The following is a 23,630-nucleotide window of genomic DNA, read 5'->3' as shown; positions in this document are numbered from 1 at the left end:
TGAGAGATGCTTCAAGAAAGAGGATAAAGTGTGTTTTAAAGAATATGCACCTCTTGGCAGGACAACCATATTGAAAACCAGGCTCAAAGAGAAAAATGCAAAGATGTCTGGAAGAAGTGGACTGTAGAAGGTTTCAAAGAGTTGAATATGATCAAATGATATTGTATGGTACCTAATATAATTAATACAAATATTGAAAATAATCCATTATGTATACACAAATTGGTTTCTCCAAAGAAGTTGAATTGCAGACATGCATCAGAATGGAAAACAAGAAAATACACAAGCTCTTTGTGAAAATTAACCTTGCAACACAGCTTGCTTCAGGTCTGAGGGGACCAGAGACCCAGCAGGGATTGTTCTTTCTGCTAGGCTTTATTTCTCCCAGACGACCCTGCTCCAAAGCCTGCCTTTTTATTTGTGAGGTCATTGGAACCCTGCAACAGAGTCTACTCCAGTGTTGAGGGGACAAGAGAGGTGATCAGTGGCCACAGGGAGGGATAGCTAGAAGTGCCACTCTCCGGGACCTTCCCAGGGGGACAGAACATAGGCCCCACAATTCCTTAAGCTTTTCCGGTCATCCAGAAGGATGTGTTTCCACTGCTGCTCTTTCTTTACCTCATCCCACCCTACCCCCAAACCTGTCTTTTTGTGCCTTTTTGCCAGTGAGGTCCTTGGAACCTGCAACACAGCCTGCTTCAGTGCTGAGAGGATCTGAGAGGAGAGTCAACGCCCACAATCCCAGACAGCCAGACGCCCATCTCTCCAGGATTTTACCAGTGGGCCAGAACCTAGGGGCCCCTGCACAACTCCCTAACTTTTCTAGCCAGCCAGCTGGGAATGTCCCTGCTGCTGAGCTTTCCTGCAACCTACCCTGCCCCCAACCCACTTTTTGCCTGTGAGGTCCTTGGAATCCTGCAACACATCTTGATCTAGTGCTGAAAGGACCTAAGAGAAGGCAGAACAAGAAACACTCCCAAGTACTCATTCAGCCAAGCAAAGATTAGACCAAGATGCCAAGACTCTGCTGGCCTCATCTGAAGATAGAGATGGGTCGGTACCAATGCAAGAATTCCTCCAACATCCTGAAAAGCAACATGGTAACATCAGCATCCAGCAAACACACAACAGGAAGGCTTGAACATCCTAACCCAGAAGAAGTAGAAGAAAATAACTATGAATGTAACCTTATGAAAATGATGAAGACCTTTAAACAGAAAGTGAAAAACTCCCTTAAATCAATGGAAGAGAAGACAAACAAAAAGTTAGAAGAAATTAAGAAATACCTCGAAGATACCCCCAAAAAACAAGAAAAAACAATCAAACAGGTAAAGGAAACAGTTCAAGACTTGAAGACCAAAAAGTGGGTAATAAAGAAAACACAAACCGAGAAAGGGCTGGATATGGAAAATCTGGGTAAATGAAGAGGAACTACAGAGTTAAGTATAACCAACAGAATACAAGAGATAGAAGAAAGAATCTCAGGTGCTGAAGTTACTAAAAAGGAAATGGACTCATTCATCAAAGAAAATATTAAATCCATTAAATTCACAAAGATGGAGAAGGACACTTTATACTCGTAACAGGAACAATTCATCAAGATGAAGTCCCAATTCTGAATATCTATGCCCCTAATATAAAAGCACACACATATGTTAAAAAAACACATTATGAAAACTCAAATAACACATCAAACCCCACACACTAATAGTAGTTTTCAATATTCCTCTTTCACCAATGAACAGCTCAACCAGACAGAAACTTAACAGAGAAATATGAGAAGTAACAAGTGTAATGAATCAAATGGACTTAAAAGACATCTATAGAACATTCGACCCAAACACAAAAGAATATACCTTCATCTTAGCACTTCATGGAACCTTCTCAAAAATTGGTGACATACTCAGTAACAAAGCAGACATCCATAGATCTAAAAATTGGAGTAACCACCTATGTCTTATCAGATCACCATAGAGTAAAGTTAGAATTTAACAACAATATACCCCTGAGAAAGCCTACAAACTCATGAAAACTAAACAGTCAAATACTGAAAAACCTCTGGGTCAAGGAATAAAGAAAGAAAGAAATTAAATTCTTCCTTGAATTCAACAAAAATGAAGACACAACATATCCAAACCTACTATGAAAATAGTGCTAAGAGGAAAGTTCATAGCACTAAGTGCCCACACAAATAAAATGGACAAAGCTCACATTAGTGACTTAACAGCACACCTGAAAGCTCTAGAACAAAGAAGCAGACTCACCCAGGAATAGAAGACTGGAAGTAATCAAACTGAGGGCTGAAATCAACAAAATAGAAACACAGAAAACAATTCAAAAAGTCAATGAAAGAAAGAGATGGTTCTTAGAGAAAAATCAACAAGATTGACAACCCTTATCCAAACTAATCAAAAGGGAATGAGAGAACACCCAAATTAACAAATTTGGATATGAAAAGGCAGACATAACAACAGACACTGAGGAAATTCAGAGAATCATTAGGTCTTACTACAAAACCCTGTACATGACAAAATTGGAAAATGTAAAAGAAATGGACAATTTTTTAGATAGATACCATGTACCAAAATTAAATCAACACCAGGTGAACAATTTAAGTAGGAAATAGAAGCTGTCATGAAAAACTCCCCACCCAAAGAAAAGCCCAGGGCTGAATGGTTTTAACAGAATTCTACAAGAACTTCGAAGAAGAGCTAATACCTATACTCTGCAATGTGTTACACATAATAGAAAAAGAAGGGTCATTACAGAGAATTACAGACCAATCTCACTCATGAACATTGATGCAAAAATTCTCAATAAAATACTGGCAAAACAAATCCAAGAACATATCAAAAAAGTCATTAATAATGGTAAAGTAAGCTTCAACCCAGAGATGCTGGGCTGGTTCAAAATATGAAAATCTATTAATGTAATTCATCATATAAATAAACTGAAAGAAAAAACCATATGATCATATCATCAGATGCCAAAAAAGCATTTCACAAAATTCAACACCCCTTTATGATATAGGTCTTGGAGAGAATAGGGATACAAGGATATCTAAGTATAATAAAAGCAATATACACCAAGGCAACAGCTAACATCAAATTAAATAGAGAGAAACTCAAAGTGATTCTACTGAAATCAGGAACAAGACAAGGCTGCCCACTCTCTCCATATCTCTTGAGTACAGTGCTTGAAGTTCTAGCAATAGCAACAAGACAATATAAGGAGATCAAGGGGATTCAAATTGGAAATGAAGAAGTAAAAATTTTGTTTTTGCAGATGGTATGATAATGTACATAAGTGACCACAAAAACTATATCAGAGAATGCCTACATCTCATTAATACCTTCAGGGATATGTCAGGGTACAAGATCAACTCAAAAAAAAAAACAGCATCCCTTTATAAATAAAGGATGAAGAAGCTGAGAGAGAAATCAGAGAAACATCACCTTTCACAGTAGCCACAAATGGCATAAAGTGTTTTGGGGTAACATTAACCAAGGAAGTGAAAGATCCATTTGACAAGCACTTTAAGTCTTTGAAGAAAGAAATTGAAAAGGATACCAGAAAATAGAAAGATCTCCCATTCTCTTGGATAGGTAGGATTAACATAGTAAAAATGGCAATTCGACCAAATGCAATCTGTGGATCTAATGCAGTACACAGCAAAATCCCAACAAAATTCTTCAAAGACCTGAGAGAGCAAAAATCAATTTTATATGGAAAAATAAAAAACCCAGGATAGCCAAAACTATCCTATACAATAAAGGACTTTCCAGAGGCAATACCATTCCTGACATCAAACTCTATTACGGTGCTACAGTAATGAAAACAGCTTGATATTGGAATAAAAACAAAGACGTTGACCAATAGAATCAAATTGAAAACCCAGATATTAATCCACAAACCTATGAACACCTGATTTTTGACAACGAAGCTAATACTATACAATGGAAGAAAAATTCTTCAACAAATGGTGCTGGTAAAAGTGGATATTAACCTGTAGAAAAAATGAAAATAGATCCATATCTATCACCATGCACAAAACTCAAGTTCAAATGGAGTAAAGACCTCAATATAAATCCGACCACACTGAACTTGATAAAAGAGAAAGTAGGAAGTAGCCTGCAATGCATGGGCCTAGACCACTTTCTACGTATAACCCCACTAGCACAGACAATAAGGCCAACAATGAATACATGGGACCTCCTGAAACTGAGAAGCGTCTGTAAAGCAAAGGACACAGTCAAAAAGACAAAAAGTCAAAATACTGAATGGGAGAAGATCTTCACGAAACCCACATCAGACAAAGGCCTGATCTCCAAAATATATAAAGAACTCAAGAAACTAGACATTAAAATTCTAAACAACCCAATTAAAATATTGGGCAGTAAACTAAACAGAGAATTCTCAACAGAAGAATTTCAAATGGCCAAAAGATACTTAAGGACATATGCAACTTCCTTAGGTATCAGGGAAATGCAAATCAAAGCAGCTCTGAGACACCATCTTCTACCTGTCAGAATAGCTAAAATCAAAAACCAATGATAGCCTAGGCTGGAGAGGATGTGGACTAAGGGATACACTCATCCATTGCTGGTGGTTATGCAAACTTGTGCAACCATTTTGGAAATCGGTGTGGCAGTTTCTCAGAAAATTGGGAAGCAACCCATCTCAGGATCCTGCAATACCACACTTGGGAATATATCCCAGAGATGCCCAATCATACTAAAAAAGCATTTGTTCAATTAAGATCATAGCAGCATTATTTGTAATAGCTAGAACCTGGAAACAACCTTGATGTCCATCAATGGAAGAATGGATTAAGAAAGTGTGGCACATCTACACATTAGAGTACTACTCAGTGGTTAAAAAAAAATGACATTTTGAATTTTGCATGCAAATGGGTGGAAGTACAAAACACTATCCTGAATGAGATAAACCAGACCCCAAAATATGAATTTGGTATGTACTCACTCATTAATAGATTCTAGTCATAAACAAAGGACATTGAGCCTATAGTTCATGTTCCTAGAAAAGCTACGTAATAAGGTGAAGTCAAAGAACAACATATACAGATTCACCTGGAAATTGGAAGCAGACAAGATCAAATGGCAAAAGTTGGGAGAATGGGGGTCGGTCTGTGGCAGAGGGCAGGAGTTAGGGGGTGATAGAGGGGAGAAAGCAGAGTGTTCGGCAGAGCTTGGGAGAGTGGGATGGTTGAGATGGAGGAAGGAAAGATATGGGAGCAGGGAAGGAGGTATCTTAATTGATGGAGTAATTTTGTGGTTGGCAAGAGGCTTGGCTCTGGAGGTGTTCCCAGGACTGTCCATGGGGATGACCCCAGCTAGAACCCTGACCAGTGGAGGAGAGGGTGCCTGAACTGGACTTGTCCTGTAGTCAAACTGATGACAATCTTGACTATCACCATAGAACCTTTGTTTGATGACAGATGAAGACAGAAACTGATAACCACAGAGGACCACTGGACTGAGCTCCCAAGGTCCAGTTGAAGAGCAGAAGGAAGGAGAGTATGAGCAAGGAACTCAGGTCAACGAGGTGTTCACCCACTGACACAGTGTGCCTAAGCTAATGGGAGCTCACTAAATCCACCTGGACTGGGAATGAACGAGCATGGGATCAAACTGGTCCCTCTGAATGTGGTTGATGGTTGGGGCAGACTGAGGGGCCAATAACAGTGGCACTGGGATTTGTCTCTACTGCATGTATTGTCTTTTGGAATCCTAGTCTATTTGGATACATACCTTGCTCAATATGAATGTAGTGTGGAGGGCCTTGAACTTCCAACAGGGCAGGGTACCTTGCTCTCTCTTAGGACTGGAGGAGGGTGGGTTGGAGGGTTTATGGCTGGAGATGGAGGAAAGTGGAAGGAGGGGAGGAGGTGGGAATTTTGATTGGTATTATTCGCGATCCTAGAGAAGCTAAATAAGAAGGTGAACCCAAAGAAAAACATACAGTTATCCTCCTGGATATTGGAAGTAGACAAGATTGCTGGGCAAAAATTTGGAAATAGGGGGTGGGGAGTGATGGGGGAAAGGGGTGATGGGGAGAGACAAGTGAGAAGGGGAGGATAGGAGATCTTGGGGGAATGGGATGGTTGGGATAATGGAAGGATGGATATGGGAACAAGGAAGTATATATCTTAATTAAGGGAGCCATTTTAGGGTTGGCAAGAGCCTTGACTCTAGAGGGGTTCCCAGGGGTCCAGAGAGATGTACCCAACAAGGTCCTTGGGCAGCTGAGGAGAGAGAGCCTGAAATGGCCCGATCCTATAACCATACTAATGAATATCTTTCATATCACCATAGAACCTTCATCTGGCGATGGATGGAGATAGAGACAGAGACCCACATTGGAGCAATGGACTGAGCTCCCAAGGTCCAAATGAGGAGCAGAAGGAGGGAGAACATGAGCAAGGAAGTCAAGACCGCAAGGGGGGCACCCACCCACTGAGACGGTGGGGCTGATCTATTGGGAGATCACCAAGGCCAGCTGGACTATGACTGAAAAAGCATGGGATAAAACCGGACTCTCTGATGAAGGTTATAGACCTGGATGGAGGTGGGTGGTCCTTGGACTTCCCACAGGGCAAAGAACCCTGCTTGCTCTTTGGGCTGACGAGGGAGGGGGACTTGTTTGGGGGGGGGGTAATGGGAGGCGGTCGTGGGAAAGAGACAGAAATCTTAAATAAATAAATAAATAAATAAAGCCGGATTCTCTGAATATGGTGGACAATAAGGGCTGCTGAGAAGCTAAGGACAATGGCCCTGAGTTTTGACCCTACTGCATGTACTGGCTTTGTGGGAGCCTAGCAGGTTTGTATGCACACCTTCCTAGACCTGGATGGAGGGGGGGGGGACCTTGGACTTCCCGCAGGGCAGGGAACACTGACTGCTCTTTGGACTTGAGAGGGAGGGGAAGGAGAGTGGGGCATGGGGAGTGGGAGAAGGGGGAGGGAAAAGGGAGGCGGGGAGGAGGCAGAAATTTTTAATAAAAAAAGGAAAATCATGAAATAATGTCATCAGATCAGAGAAGAAGTTGTAAACCGGTACAGAGAAATACACTTTCATAAGCTGTGAAAGATTTATGTTAATGCTATTTTTTTCCTCTCAGTATTGTTTATTTCAGGGCCTGCTGAAAGTCAAGGATGTGACAACAAATCATCTTTCTTCCTCCTTATATCATGATTTGAGCTTACTATTCAAAGTGAATTTTTGGTTTTTTATGTAAAAAAGACATAAAATATTTTGGGATAATTTTTAAATGTGAATTTTAATATCATTTCCATTAAAGATCTTTGCAAACTTTATTGCAGCGATGAATTTCTTCAAGACTTCCAATTTTCACAAGTACCAATGCTTTACTCTAGCTTACCTTGTTCATTGCGTTTTTTCTCTCTTGTGTTCACATTCCAGGGCTCTTTGTTTTCTTCAAGGGAACTTATCAGATCTGGCTTTGGCACTGAAATACCTGCATGTTGTAACAGACATATGGCCTTATCCTGAGATAATAGTAAAACACACGGGTTTCTAATACACCATCATAGTGACTATATAAAAAGACAAATAATATAAAATTCAGGATATAGTTTCCTAAATGTTATCTTTTAATATTTTAAAACATTCAAAATCATTTCTGTTTATATTGTATACCTAGATTTCTTTTGAAATTTTTAATTAATCTAAATTCAAATATATTACAAAAAATTTAGCTGCAAATCTATATAATCTATGATGTGTCTGAAAGTAAAACATTTTATAAAAGTTTGAATGATAACTGTCAACCCCAGGAGTCAGAAAAATATTGATAAATAAAGTTACAGATACCATTGAGTTCGACATGATGAACTCCAAGATTTTTATTAAATTAGCACGTCAAAGTCAGGGAGACAATTCAGGCAGAATTTTGAAATATATGAAAAAAATATGAATAAAAAGGAATCATAAAAGAAAAGTCTCACCGACAGAGAGCATATTACTGTAGGTCTCCAACATGACATCCCTGTACAAAGCCCTCTGAGCAAAGTCCAGGCAATCCCACTCATCTTGAGAGAAGTCTATTGACACATCCTCAAATGTCAAGATTTCCTGTAATGAAAGAAAACAGTTTATCTATCACCAAGTTACAAAGTTCTTTATGAATTCTAGGACTACACAAATTCTTCATAAAACTTGGTGTATTCTTAATTAGCATTATTTGAAAAGGCATACTCTAAGTTACATTCTATGCTAAAAATCTGTGTGCTGGAAGTGTGACAGATCAAGTGAAGTAGGAAAAACTTTAAGCTGTAGATCCATAGGCTGAAATAAGGTATGAGTGGGAGGCAGATATTTCATGTGCAGTTCCAGACAATGTCATTGTATATCATCAGTCAAGGACCTCTACCCTCAAAGCAAATTTTTACTGTACAAGCCACTGGCTGGGGAAACATGAGCTGTGCAGATGACAACATGCATGCTACACTGCTGTCAATTGAAAATTGATCCATAGTCAGGTATGTAGTAAGAGTTAGAACTGCTGTATCCAAGAAGAATGCAGAGATTCTTATCCAAATGGTTCTAGTTACATCAGTTGGAAAGACCATGGAACAACTGGCAACCAAGTGTCATGAGGAGGAGAGAGACTGACTTCTAAGACCTGAAATAGTTCTGAAAACACTGTGGGCAGATGGCTTAGATCAACTTTCATCCAATACTTATTTATCCCTAGAGGTACAGGGTTCTATCACTGTTTCAAGAACACATGAAGCATATTAGGACTACATCACAATAAGTTACTCAGTGTTAATATGGTCTTATAAAATGAATTTTCAATGTTCCTTCTATTTTTGTTATGAGGAACAATTTGAAGAGTATATTGTTCTTATTCAAAATCTCATAGAATTATACTATAAAAATCATCTGACCCTTAAACATTTCAGTGTTGGGGATATTTTAATAACTGGCTCTATTTCTTTAGGGGTAATATATCTATTTAATTTATTTATATGATCAAGATTTAACTTCTGTTAGCAATATCTATTGAGAAAAGTTATTTATTACGTTTAGCTTTTCTTATTTTGTGGAGGACAGGTTTTGAACTTCTCATTATCATTTGTTATTGACACTTTTCATTTCTTCTTTTCTAATTTGCAGATTTCCTCTGTCTTTTAGTTCAATTGGACAATGGTGTTTCTATCTTGTTGATTTTTTTTTCAAATAAACCTTTGAACAAATTCAACCCCCTTGATTATAAATGTCTTGGATATAATATTTATAGGGACATACATAACAAAGGAAATTTAGAGCAAGCCTATAACCAACATCATATTAACTAGATAGAAACTCAAAGAAATTCTACTAAAAGTAGGAAGAAGAAAAGACTGTCCAGCATCTCTATACCAAGGTAATACATTGATTAAATATTAGCCAGAGCAATAGGACAACTGAAGTAATTCAAGAGAATAAATCTGCAAAAGTAAAAGGCAAAGTTAATTATTTGCATATGATATGCTTGTACACATAAGTGACCACAAAAATCTACTGGAAAACCATATCTTCAGCTGATAAACACCTTTAGAAATATTGCTGAATACAAGAATAACTAAAAAAAGAAGAAACAGTAGCCCTTCTTAATACTAATGAAAAAAATGAACTAAAAAGGAAATTAACTAAAAGCAGTCTTTATAATTGTCTCCAAAATACACTATATTGGGGTGCCCTAACCAAGAAAGTGAATTTTCAGTATTTTTAAGAAATAAAGTAAAGAAGATATCAGGAGATGTCCAGATCCCCCATGTTCATGGATCAGTATAATTAACATATTCAAAAGTTGCAATCCTAGTAAAAGGAATCTACACATTCTACTCATACCCATCAAATAGCCAACACAATTCTTTGCAAAACTTGAAAGGACAAAACTCACTATCATATGGATAAACAAAAAACAAAAGTATCTAAAATAATCTTGAACAATAAAAGAACTTCTGACCATACCCTTATCCCAGTTAAACTAAAAAAAAAAAGTAGAGTAAAAAAAAAAACCCTACATGGTATTGGCATAAATACAGACATGTTTATAATTAGCATTGAATCAAAATTCAGGAATAATGCCACACATATGGACATATGCTTCTTAATAAAAAAACCATAAAAGCACAATGAAGAAAAGAAAGCATCTTTCATAAATGATACTCATCTAATTGTATGTCAGCATGTAGAATTAAACAGAAAGATCTGTGTTTATCCCATGGCACAATCTCAAGTCCAAGAAAATCAAAGATCTCAACATAGAACCACATACATTGAACCTCTTCGGAGAGAAATTAGAGAATAGACTCTAAAACACTGGCACTTGAGCAATTCATTAAACAGAATAACATTAGCACAATAACCTAGACAATTAATAATTGTCACCTCTAGGAAGTGAAATCTTTCTATAAGTAAACCGACACTGACAACAATGATGTTGTAAGAGCCAGTCCTCAGCAACTCAGGGATTCAGTGGAGGCAAAGAGTTCACAAAGTAATCACTCAAATTGGCTCCTCTTTCTGAGGGTGTAAAATTTAATTCTCTAGGACCAGAGAGTGGAGCAATACTTATTCTCTGGGGAGAGCAAAAAACGGGAAAACACAAAATACTAGGGTCTTTCTATCAGCTCTCTCTTTTCTCTTTATTTCTTTACTTAACTCTATTCAGATGTATCTCTACTATATATCTCTTGATGTCTTCCTTCTAAGAGACTATTTTTTCTTACAGCTTATATACCTCAGAAAATCCTTTAAACAATATAAAAATTAGAATGTGTTTACATTCTATTTTTCAAGTGAATGATTCTAATGAAGACAAGTAAAAAAAAACATGTTTTCCGTATTTCTTAGATGATTAAACATTTTACATTGTACAGGTGAAAATAAGTTTTCTCCAAGAACCCACACACATTCATCTCCATACCACTTGTTAGAGATTAATAAAGTGTAAAACAATAAGGTATTTTACTCAGCTTGTTCTTTTACTGGCAATCAAAATTTTGTATTTATAAAGTAAGTACCAATCACTTTATTATTTAGTTCATAGAATGGTCTTATAAAAAAAATCTTAAAAGAATCACAAACCTAATCTTTTACATATGAAAAGCAATTGGACAGCTATTCTTATCCTCAGGGTGCATATCCACCCAACAGCAGATAATTTTATATTAGGAAGTTGAAGGCAGAATGGGTGTAAGAATTTAATTATCACGTTTGATTATCAACACATAGTTCTAAGAAACGCATGTCATAGACTACTAAACAGGCTGTCTTGGTTCTTGATTCTTGATATCAATATTTCCCTGACTCAATTATGTGACTTTCTTAATTTTAATTTATTTAAAAGATTTTAAACCTCAGTGTCACTAATAAAAACATCATTGTTGATCATGAATAACAATTTTGCATGAAGCAAAACATTGTATGAGTGATGGTTGAATCATTCTGATTCAGCAGCAACTCTTGGAAAAAGTCAAACTATTATTGTAAGTCCCAGAAACCCTTTCCAATGAGATGATAGAAATCTCTTTAAAATTTTCATACATCCCAAAGATTATCGAGGATGTGTGGTGACAATGAATGCAACAGTCAAAGCTATGTTCAACAACAGCATGACATCATCAGAATGCATAGACCTGATTGCTTTGAGTTTATTCAGGAATAGATTTGCCACCTTCTCAGTAGTCCAAAGCTACCACCTTCAGAATGGAAAGAGATTTTCAACAACATATATATATATATATATATATATATATATATAGAGAGAGAGAGAGAGAGAGAGGGGGGGGGAGGGAGGGAGAGAGACTAGACAAAAATAAGCCATTGAAAACTGGAAATACAGAATTTATGCTCTGGCAAAGCTGAAAAATGCATGAGCAGTCCATATATGGTAGTTCTCTTGAACTTGTCAATATTGTGCTTCATGGTCTAATTTGAAATTTGAAAAGGACAACAGACCAGGTCACTTTCTCATTAAAAATGAGGTACATCCCTAAACAGAGAGTTCTGGTTAGAATAATTTGAAATGGCTGAGAAGCAAAGAAAATTTTAACATCCTTAGCCATCTTGCAATTGAAAAAGAAAACCTTACTATGAAATTCCAACTTACACCTGTCAAAAGCACAGAAGATAGATAAGTCTGACAAAGATGTAGAATAAGAGGACACTCTTCCATTGCTGGTGGCTGTAACATGAGGGCCTGCTCATTGGGGTTTCTATCGTGCCCTGTCCCGCAGCTGTTTAGTCGCAGAAAAAATCACACAGAGTGTCTACATTAGGTTATAAACTGATTGGCCCATTAGCTCAGGCTTCTTATTAGCTCTTATATTAACCCATTAATTTTATCTATGTAAGCCACATGGCTTGGTACCTTTTTCAGTAGCATAGGTCACATCCTGCTTCTTCTATGATCTGGGCAGGACTGGGAAAAGAGCTTCCTCCTTCCCAGAATACTCCTGTTCTTATTGCCCCACCTCTACTTCCTGCCTAGTTTTCCTACCTATACTTCCTGCCTGGCTCTAAACCAATCAGTGTTTATTTAAAATATAATTGATAGAAATTAGAATTGTTCTCCTGCACCAGGTGGGATTGAAAATTCATACAGCCACTATAGAAATGAATATGGTAGTTCCACAGAAAATTGGGAATCAATCTGTCTCAAAATACATCTATACTACTATTGGGCCTAGACGCAAAAAAAAAAAAATCACACCAACCCACGACAAGGATTCTTGCTCAACTATGTTCCCATAAGCTTTATTCATAATAGTCAGAAACTGGAAACAGTGTAGATGTCCCTCATCCAAAGAATGGATAAATATAATATGGTATATTGACACAATGCTCTGTTACTTAGATGGTAAAAAAGGTATCATGAAATTTGGAGGGCGATGGGTATAACTACAAAAATTATCCTGAGGAATACACCCCAGGTCCAGAAAGATATATGATATGTACTAACTTATAAGTGCATATTACCTAGTCAGTAAAGTATAACCGCACTCTAATACCCAGATCTGGAGTGGTTAAATAAATAGTTCTAGCAGTGATGGAAAAGTCTTTTGTGAAAGAAAATTGAATATACTTTATAGGTGGATGGGAACAAATAGGATTTTGTGAGACAGGGAGGGATAAAAGGAGAGAATTATGTTGAGGAAAGCCTGAAACACATGGGCTTTGGGGAGCAATATGGAATTCTAGTGCAGTGCAGTGGAAACCTTCAGGAACCTATAAGGCTGACCATTGCAAGAATTCCCAATAATGGAGAATATGGACCATAAACAACTTATCTTCATTATTCAAGTTAGGCTCCCTGTTCTGGGACTGGGAAAGAAAGGCAGACAGAGAATCTATGATTTACAACCTGCCCTGCCTACCATATGCACTGGGAAATGTTTGCTCAGAGAATATTGGAGTGCCCTGCCACTGATGGTTTTAATACAAGGACCACAACACAGCTTGGCATTGGAATAAAAGCAGACATGTGGACCAAGGGATTATAATCAATGACTCTGATATTAATATATATACCTTTGAACACCTGATTTTGACAAAAAATAAAGTTATACACTGTAATAACAAAGTATCTTCAACAAATACTGCTGACATAACTGGATGCCAGTATGTAGAAGAATGCAAATAGATTCATATCTATCCCAATGCACAAAATTTAATTCAAATTGAATCAAAGACTTAAACATAAAAAACAGCCACACACATTCAACTTCATTGATGAGAAAGTGGGAAGTAGTCTTGAACATATGAACAAAACTGACCACTTTCTATATATAGCACCAGTAAAACAGGCACTGAGAGCAAAATTAATAAGTGGCACCTCCAATTCGAGCGATGGTGGCACACGCCTTTAATCCCAGCACTCAGGAGGCAGAGGCAGGCGGATCTCTGTGAGTTTGAGACCAGTCTGGTCTACAGAGCTAGTTCCAGGACAGGCTAAAAAGCCACAGAGAAACCCTGTCTCGAAAAAGCCAAAAAAAAAAAAATAAGTGGCACCTCCTGAATCTGATAAACCTGTATATGACAAAAGACACATTCCATTCAACAAGACAAACAGCAAAATGCAAATTGGGAAAATTCTTCAACAACCACATAGCTGATAGATAGTTGAACTCCAAAATGTACACAGAACTCATGAAATCAGACATAAAATATAAAATAATCCAAATTTTAAAATGGGGTACATTTGTAAACAGAGAATTCTCATCAGATATCTCAAAAGGCTAAAAGACACTTTAGGAATAGCTCAACATTCATAGTCACCAGAGAAATGCAAATCAAAACAAACCTAAGATACAATCTTACACTTTTCAGAATATCAGAAATAGTTATTTCTTGGTCACTTGGCCCTGAAATACATAAACCAGACTCTCTGTGAATTTTAGGACTTTATGTGGCTTTTCTTACTATATTAATTTTTATTATTTATTATCTTATCTCCTATAATCTATGACTATCTGTACTCTGTCTCATTAAAGACTTTGATTAATTTTAATAAACCATTTATTTCCTTTTATGACTCTCTATTTCTTCTTTCTCCCAATCCTACATACATTTATCAAACACTGTGACACATTTAGAGGTCTTTTATGTCTGAATCTATTCTGTCGTGTATCTGTAATTCTTTATTGTCCAGAAACACTTCTTAAAATGCTAAGTGCATCTTAAAAACTTAAGCTGTATCATTACTAGGAAATATACAGCACTTCCTGCTTCCCCTACACGCTCCAACATGGCACAGGACGTCTGTTCACTGCATCTGAGCGGCATACTGCCCCAGAAAAGGTCTATGTTGAGTCATTAAGTAATTTGTAACATGCTGCTTACAAACCCCATGTAAATGCTCAGTCTCCTGAAAAAGCCACAGGTCGCACTGGCAGCATGGCCCAGAAAGCCAGCATTTCAGAGCCCATGGCTTTTTTTTCTGCTACAGCTGAGTCAGGAAATTCTGTTTTAAAGGAGCTGCAGCATGCTGCCAGCAAGCAAAGCCCATTTGGAAAATAAAATACTACTAAACTTTGTTTTAAGAAGTGCCTAGGCCGGGCGGTGGTGGCGCACGCCTTTAATCCCAGCACTCAGGAGGCAGAGGCAGGCGGATCTCTGTGAATTCGAGACCAGCCTGGTCTACAAGAGATAGTTCCAGGACAGGCTCCAAAACCACAGAGAAACCCTGTCTCGAAAAAGCAAAAAAAAAAAAAAAAAAAAAAAAAAAAAAAAAAAAAAAAAAAAAAGTGCCTAGAATTCCTTTGAAAGCCCTCTCAGGTTTTGAGTGGATTTTGGCCACATTGGTGCCAATCTGTTGTAATAGGCCTGCTAGTTGGTTTCTGACCAATTTGTCCTGAAATAATCACACAGAAACCATATTATTTAGACCTTTGCTTGACCCATTACGTCTAGCTTCTTATTGGATAACTGTTATATCTTTATTTAACTCATTTCTAGGAATCTGTGTATTGCCACATGGCTGTGGCTTACCAGCTAAAGTTACGGCATCTGTTTCTGGCAGGGCTACATGTCTTCTTTAATCTGCGATTCTCTTTCCCTGTATTCACTGTAGTTTTCCCCACCTAGCTCTTTCTACCCTGCTTTGCTATAGGCTCAAAGCAGTCCTTTATTAACCAATAGTGTTCACAGCATACAGAGGGAGTGGGAGGGAGGGGAATAAAAGGAAAATGAGATTGGTAGAATCAAAAAGTTAATCTTAATGAAAGTAAAAATATTCAAAAAAAAACGAGGAAATAGTCAAACCCAACTACAATGGAAAGGCAGAAACAATAAAAATCAAAGCAGACCAAGTAAATATAAGCAGAGAAATGAGTACAAAGATTCAGTTAATTCCCAGTGCTGGTTCTTTTCTATGGAAAGCAATACTGACAGATTCTTCCCACAAACAAATGAAAGAAAGAGAGAACTCAAAATGAAAACAAAGCTTCAGGGAGAGGTGTATTCAACAGAGCAAAAAGGGGAAAGAAGTTTTTATTTGCATATAACCCATTGTACATGAAACCGATGACTGTCAACTCAATGCAGTGATGGACTCCAACAATTGCTATAACTAAAAAAGTAATTCATTGCAAACTACTTACAGAGACATTCATTTTTTTCAAACTTGCCAGAGAATATGCATGATTCAAATAAAAATATGAGTTAATATTTTGAAATCTTTCATATAAATGTTTTGTTTCATAGATTTCTTTATTTGTATCATATAATATTTAGCCTGCAAAGACATGTTACTATGGGCACTATTTAATTTTTTTAAAATTGAAAAAATACTATTGACCATGTTGTGTGTGTATAACATAAATATAAACCTATAAAACACATAAGACAATGATTACACAACTCACTGAACTCAGAGAAGTGGAGCTGGTATCAGCTGTGGGACAATGGTCTTTTATCAGTCACTTCTATTATTTTTAATAAAATGCTAATTGACCAGTAGGTATCCACGCAAGAAGTGTAGGTGTGGCAATGAGAATTAAGGGAAGAGGAAAGTTTCAGTCTGCACTTTTTACCCAGACACAGATGAAGCCAGACACAGAGCAAGCAAGATGTGACTGCCTCACTGGGAAAGGTACCAAACCATGTGGCTAACACAGACAAGTACTTTGGGCTAATATAATTATAAAAGTTAATAAGAATCCTGAACTACTAGGCCAATCAGTTTATAATTAAAGTAAACCTCTGTGTGATTATTTGGGACTAAACAGATGTGGGACCTGGTGGGACAGAAACATCTGTCGACAGATATATGTATATATGTAGCACCTTTACCACTATCTGAATCTTTGGTGCCGGAATGTAGTCTACCTACTATCAAGGAGAACAATAAACATCAAGAAATCTGCAAACCCTTTGATATACTTTGCTGTCCTCTCCATAATGTATGTTAGCATAATTGTAGAACAAAACTTATGGGAGTAACAAACCAAAATCTGATTGAACTTAAAAATAACTCAGGGAAGCCAGGCGTTGGTGGCTCATGCCTTTAATCCCAGCACTCGGGAGGCAGAGGCAGGCGGATCTCTGTGAGTTCGAGGCCAGCCTGGTCTACAAGAGCTAGTTCCAGGACAGGAACCAAAAAGCTACGGAGAAACCCTGTCTCGAAAAATCAAAAAAAGTAATAATAAAAAATAACTCAGGAAGATGAAGCCATACCTTACACTGCTGGGGTCATAAGAAACAGAACTAGTTATCCCAACAAAGTGTGATAATACCAAATACTACTATTAAAAAATAAGAAAGAAAATTGCTCCTCAATGACCTTCTAGTATACTGTAGATAGTCATGGATCAAAGCCTTGCTCAGGCATAAAGCAGAGGATATTCCTCCTAGAAATTTTGGACAGAAAAAAATAGACTCACAGCCAGATAATATGCAGAGAATGAGAAACATTGGAACACCACGGAATGGGAGGTCTCCATCAATACTTCTCCTCCAGGGCTCACGGAATCCTGTACAAGAGGAGAAAGATAATGTACAAGAGCCAATGAGTTTTTAAGGTAGAAATACCCACAGTGTTGTCCCTGCCATAAACAGACAGCCCTCTACCTCAACTGGATTGAAGCACATATGAACTAGAAAAAACTGAGGCAGCATACACATGGTATGCAATTTCTGCACCAGATTAGATCCTAGAACTGAAATAAGAAGTCTACAAAAGCTCATATCCCTAACCAAGAAGCACTAACCAATTGATAACCACTGGCAAATCAAAATTTTATTTTCACCAAGGAAGTGTCTGTCACTGGGATACGAATCTAATCTCAAAAGTACATAGGTAGAATGCCAACCCTCAGTAAACTCAAAAGCATCTTTGAAGATTCCTTGTTTCATAATGTCATCTCTGAACTTTCTTCTTTTTCCTTATACTTTTTGTTTATATGTTTCTTATCAATTTTTAAACTATAGCTTCTTTTTAAATATATATTAGAGTTCCCAACTGAGTATTTTTGGGGATTCACCACAGGGAAAGCTAGCAGATCTCTGCATCTATATGTTTCTTTTGATTAAACTTGGGTATTTCTTCTGATTTTTTTGTACTGTTCAATTATTATTTATTAGTTTTTCTTTTACCTGATTATATCATAATATATTTCCTGTTCTTATTCTCTCATAGAAACTGATCTGTTTCTATATGAGAGAAAGGGGCTGGATTTGGATGGGAAAATGTTTGGGGAATTAGTGAGAGTCGTGGAGGGAGTGAAAACCATATTAAAGACATATTCTGTGAGGAATGATATCTTTTTACCATAAAAGAAAAAATAAATGAATATAAATGTATACATGCACACCTCTGTTTTTGTATTCTTCACAAGAAAACAATTGTGTTTCCTGGAGAAAATGTTGGGAGATACCATGCAAGGTAGTCTCCAATTCTAGAGAACACATCAAAATGATTAGGGAAAATTTCAGTTCCTCCACAATATATGATAGTTTATATAAATCACTTTCAATTCTTCAAAATAACTATTGCTGATGATGTGAATCTCACATATCTTGGCTACAAAATGAAACAATATATACGAATTAAGAAATACAAAAATCAAACAAATTATATCTGAATAGGTACACACTGGCACAGAGAACCAAACACAGGTGAATGAAGTCAATATCAATACATTAAGATAAACTGATGACAAGTTTTCACAACCTGTCATCATTATTGTTGTGATAGTCACTGTCCAAGTAAGAAATTAAGGAAACTATAATCTGAATTATATAGCATCAGTTTTATGCTAGTACAAGCTAGATTTATTTGCCACATTCTAGACTGTCAACTAGAATTCTACATATGTAGTTTTGGTTTTTATTATATTCCATGTCTAATAATTCTTTTTACAAATGAATGAGTTATTCTATGTAAATTATGCATTTTCATAAGCCAGTAAACCAGCAAAGAAAAAGAAAAAAGCTTTTTTTGTTCCACTGAGCCTGCATGCAGGAAGCACCCTTTTGTCTGCAAGGTCCCTAGTCAGCAAGTGGCCCTGATCCTTCCTTCTAGAGGGGTGAGTGTGTGCCAGACCGACCTGCTGGCCAGATGCCCACAACAGGCAGCTCAGGCACCCTCCATTCCCCTAAATTTTCTGGCCATTTGGAGGGGGGGGCTTCTCCCTGGGTACTGCCTTTCTTTTCTCATCACATCCCAGCTTGCCCCCCAAGCACCCTTTTATCTGTGGGGTCATAGGATCCCCCAACTCAGCCTGCTTCAGGGCTGAAGGTCTGGGGACAAAGAGGTGAGGGCAACTGCTGCAGGAGTTTCTTTGTCCTACTGAGCCTGCACCCAGCAAGAGTGCCCTTTTGTATGGAAGGTCCCTGGCCAGCAAGCGGCCTGATCCTGTACCAGAAGTTCCATCATTCAGGAGGCATAAGTGAGTGACGGACCGGCTGTTTGAATACCCTGGGAAAACAGCACAGGCACCTCCCGATCCCTGAAAGTTTCTCACGATTCAGCGGGACTTCTCTCTGGCTACTGCCTTTCTCTACTTACCCAATCCCAGCTTGCCCCCCAAGCACTTCATTTCATCTGTGGGGTCCTTAGATCCACAACCACAGCCTACTCCAGGGTGGAGAGGATCTGAGAGTCCCCAGTCCTGAGGGGATCTAAGAGAGGACAATCAAGAAAAAACCCCAAGGCAGGGCAGTGGTGGCGCATGCCTTTAAACTCAGCACTAGTGAGGCAGAGGCAGGCGGATCTCTGGGAGTTCAAGGCCAGCCTGGTCTACAAGAGCTAGTTCTGGGACAGGCACCAAAGTTACAGAGAAACCCTATCTCGAAAAACCAAAAAAAAAAAAACAAAAACAAAAAAAAAGTGGACCAAGCCAACAAGACTATGTTAAAAGCATTTGAAGGAAGAGATGGGCAGGTGCCAATGCAAGAATTCCTCCAACAATCTGAAAAACAACATGATAACATCAGAATCCATCAAACATACAACAGGAAGACTTGAACAACCTAATACAGAAGAAATAGACTTTAAACTTAGCATTATGAAAGTGATAGAGTCCCTTCAAGATGATGAGGAAAATGCCCTTAAAGAAATGAATGAGAAGAATAACAAAAAGATAGAAGAAATAAATAAATCCTTCAAAGATACCCTAGGAAACTAAGAAATAGCAATGCAACCAATAAAAACAGGTAATGGAAACAGTTCAAGACTTGAAAATTGAAATGGAGGTAATGAAGAAAATACAAACAGGGGGATGGCTAGATATGGAAAATCTGAGTAAATGAACAGGGGCTACAAAGAAAAGTAAAACCAACAGAATACAAGAAACAGAAGAAAAAAATCTCAGACACTAAAGATACTTATAGAGGAAATAAACTCATTGATCAAAAAAAAAAAAACCCAGCAAATCCAACAATTTCTTAACACAAAACATCCAGGAATCCTGGGACACCATGAAAAGACCAAACCTAAGAATGACGGTAGTAGAAGAAGGAGAAATTTTACAGCTCAAAGGCCCAGAAAAAATATTCAACAAAATTATAGCGGAAAATTTTCCCAACCAAAAGAAGGATATTCCAATGAAGGTACAGAAGCATACAGAACACCAAATAGACTGGATCAAAAAAATCCATCCCCTCACCATATAATAATCAAAGCAAAAAAAATACAGAATAAAGAAAGAATATTAGAGCTGCAAAGGAAAAAGTTCAAGTAACATATAAAGGTAAACCTATCAGAATTACACCTGACTTCTCTATGGAAACCATGAAAGCCAGAAGGTCTTGGATAGATGTGCTGCAGAAACTAAGAGTCCATGGATGCAAGCCCAGACTACTATACCCAGCCAAGCTTTCTTTCACCATCAATGGAGAAAACAATGTATTCCAGGATAAAAACAAATTTAAACAATATGTAGCCACAAACCCAGCTTTACAGAAAATAATAGAAGGAAAATCACAACCCAAGTAACCCAACAACACCCATAATAACTTTGACAACTAACAACCATCCACAAGCACAACCCAAAGAAGGGAAACATACAAATTCTACCACCAAAAATAAATTCATTAATTAATAACCAGAGTTAACAACCACTGGTCATTAATATCACTTAATATCAATGGTCCCAATACACCTATAAAAAGCCACAGGTTTATAAAATGGATGCAAAAACAGGATCCAACATTCTGCTGATTATAAGAAACACACCTCAACCACAAAGACAGACATTTACTCAAGGTAAATGGTTGGAAAAAAAGTTTTTCAATCAAACGAACCTAAGAAACAAACACGTGTGGCTATACTAATATCTAACAAAATCGACTTCAAACTAAAATCAATCAGAAGAGATGGAGAAGGACACTTTATACTCATAACAGGAATAATTCATCAGGATGAAGTCTCAATCCTGAATATCTATGCCCCTAATATAAAAGCACCCACTTATGTAAAAGAAATATTACTAAAACTCAAGGCAGACATCAAACCACACACACACTAGTAATAGAAGACTTCAATACACCTCTCTCACCAATGGACAGGTCAACCAGACAGAAACCTAACAGAGAAATAAGAGAACTAATGGAGGTAATGAATCACATGGACTTAACAGACATCTATAGAACATTCCACCCAAATAGGAAAGAATATACCTTCTTCTCAGCATCTCCTGGAACCTTCTTGAAAACTGATCACATACAAAGTAACAAAGCAAACTTCCACAGATCCAAAATAAATTAGTAACCACCTGTGTCCTATCAGATCAACATGGAATAGAGTTAGAATTTAACAACAATTCTACCCCCAGAAAGCCTAAAACTCATGGAAATTGAACAGTCAACTACTGAACCATGCCTGGGTCAAAGAAGAAATAAAGAAAGAAATTAAAGTCTTCCTTGAATTCAACAAAAATAAAGACACAACACACCAAACCTGTGGGACACTATGTAATCACTGCTAAGAGGAAAGTTCATAGCACTAAGTGCCCATAATTTAAAAAAAAGGCAAAAGCTTACATTAGAGACTTAACATCACAGCTGAAAACTCTAGAAAAAAAAATCAGACTCGCACAGAAGGAGTAGAAGACTGGAAATAATCAAACTGAGGGATGAAATCAACAAAATAGAAATACAGAAAACAATCCACAGAATCAATGAAACAAAGAGCTGGTTATCTGAGGAAATCTAAAAGATTGACAAGCCCCTATCCAAACTAATCAAAAGGCAAAGAGAACGTGCATATTAACAAGATCAGAAATGAAAAAGGGACATAACAACAGACACTGAGGAAATTCAGAGAATCATTAGATCTTACTACAAAGGCCTATATGCCACAAAGTTGGAAAATGTAAAAGAAAAGGACTTGTTTTTATATAAATACTATATGCCAAAATTAAATCAAGACCAAGTGAACAATTTAAATAGCCGTGAAGAAATGGAAGTTGTCATAAAAAAATCGCCCAAATAAAAAAAAAAGCCCAGGACCAGATGGTTTTAATGCAGAATTTTCTATAGTCCTTAAGTTGTTTCACATAATAGAAACAGAAGAGTCATTGCCAAACTCTTTTTATGAGCTGCAGTAGCCCTTATACCAAAACCACACAAAGACTCAACCAAAATAAAGAAATCTTGCTCATGAACATCGATGTAAAATTTCTAAATAAAATACTGGCAAATTAAATCCAAGATCACATAAAAAATAATCCATTATGATCAAGTAGGCTTCATGCAAGAATTGCAGAGCTGGTTCAACATACGAAAATCTATCGATGTAATCCATCATATAAATAAATTGAAAGAAAAAAACATAAGATCATTTCATTACATGCTGAAAAATCATTTGACAAAATTCAACACGCCTTTATGATAAAGGTCTTGGAGAGGTTAGGGATACAAGGACCATATCTAAATATAATAAAAGCAGTATACAGCAAACCAACAGCTAATATCAAATTAAATGGAGAGATATTCCTAAAATCAGGAACAAGACAAGGCTGTCCACTCTCACCATGTCTCTTAAACATAATGCTTGAAGTTCTAGCAATAGCAATAAGACAACATAAGGAGATCAAGGGGATTCAAATCAGAAAGGGAGAAGTCAAACTTTTGTTATTTGCAGATGATATGATTGTGTACATCAGTGACCCCAAAAACTCTTCCAAAGAAGTCCTACAGCTGATAAATACCTTCAGTGATGTGGCAGAATACAAGATCAACTCAAAAAAATCAGTAGCCTTTCTATACTCAAAGGATAGAGAAGCAGAGAGGGAAATCAGAGAAACTTCACCTTTCATGATAGCCACAAATAGCATAAAGTATCTTGGGGTAACTCTAACCAAGGAAGTAAAAGATCTATTTGATGAGAACTTTAAGTCTTTGAAGAAAAAATTGAAGAGGACACCAGAAAATGGAAGGATCTCCCATGCTCTTGGATTTTATAGTGATTCTAGAACATGCCAAGAACTAAAAAGCTATACACCAAAAAAGAGAGAAACAAAGAAGCAAACAAAAATTAAATTGCCATTGGCATTAAAACTAGGACATAAACCTAAACAGAAATCTCAAAAGATATATAAATATGTCTGAGAAGTATTTTCTAAAGTTACCATGCCTAGCAATTAGCGAAATGCA

At 37.2% G+C, this 23,630-nt stretch overlaps 1 pseudogene; it reads right to left on the bottom strand.

Moving 5' to 3' along the window:
• Window positions 1–23,630, bottom strand: part of LOC121449751 — a 47,358-nt pseudogene that overhangs the window by 7,055 nt on the left and 16,673 nt on the right.

This window comes from Microtus oregoni, unplaced genomic scaffold, assembly GCF_018167655.1.
Source record: "Microtus oregoni isolate MIOR12 unplaced genomic scaffold, Mior012 000006F_ref0000085, whole genome shotgun sequence".
NCBI classification, from domain to species: domain Eukaryota; kingdom Metazoa; phylum Chordata; class Mammalia; order Rodentia; family Cricetidae; genus Microtus; species Microtus oregoni.
Note: the sequence above shows the minus strand (reverse complement) of the source record. Positions and strands in the feature narration are given on the sequence as shown.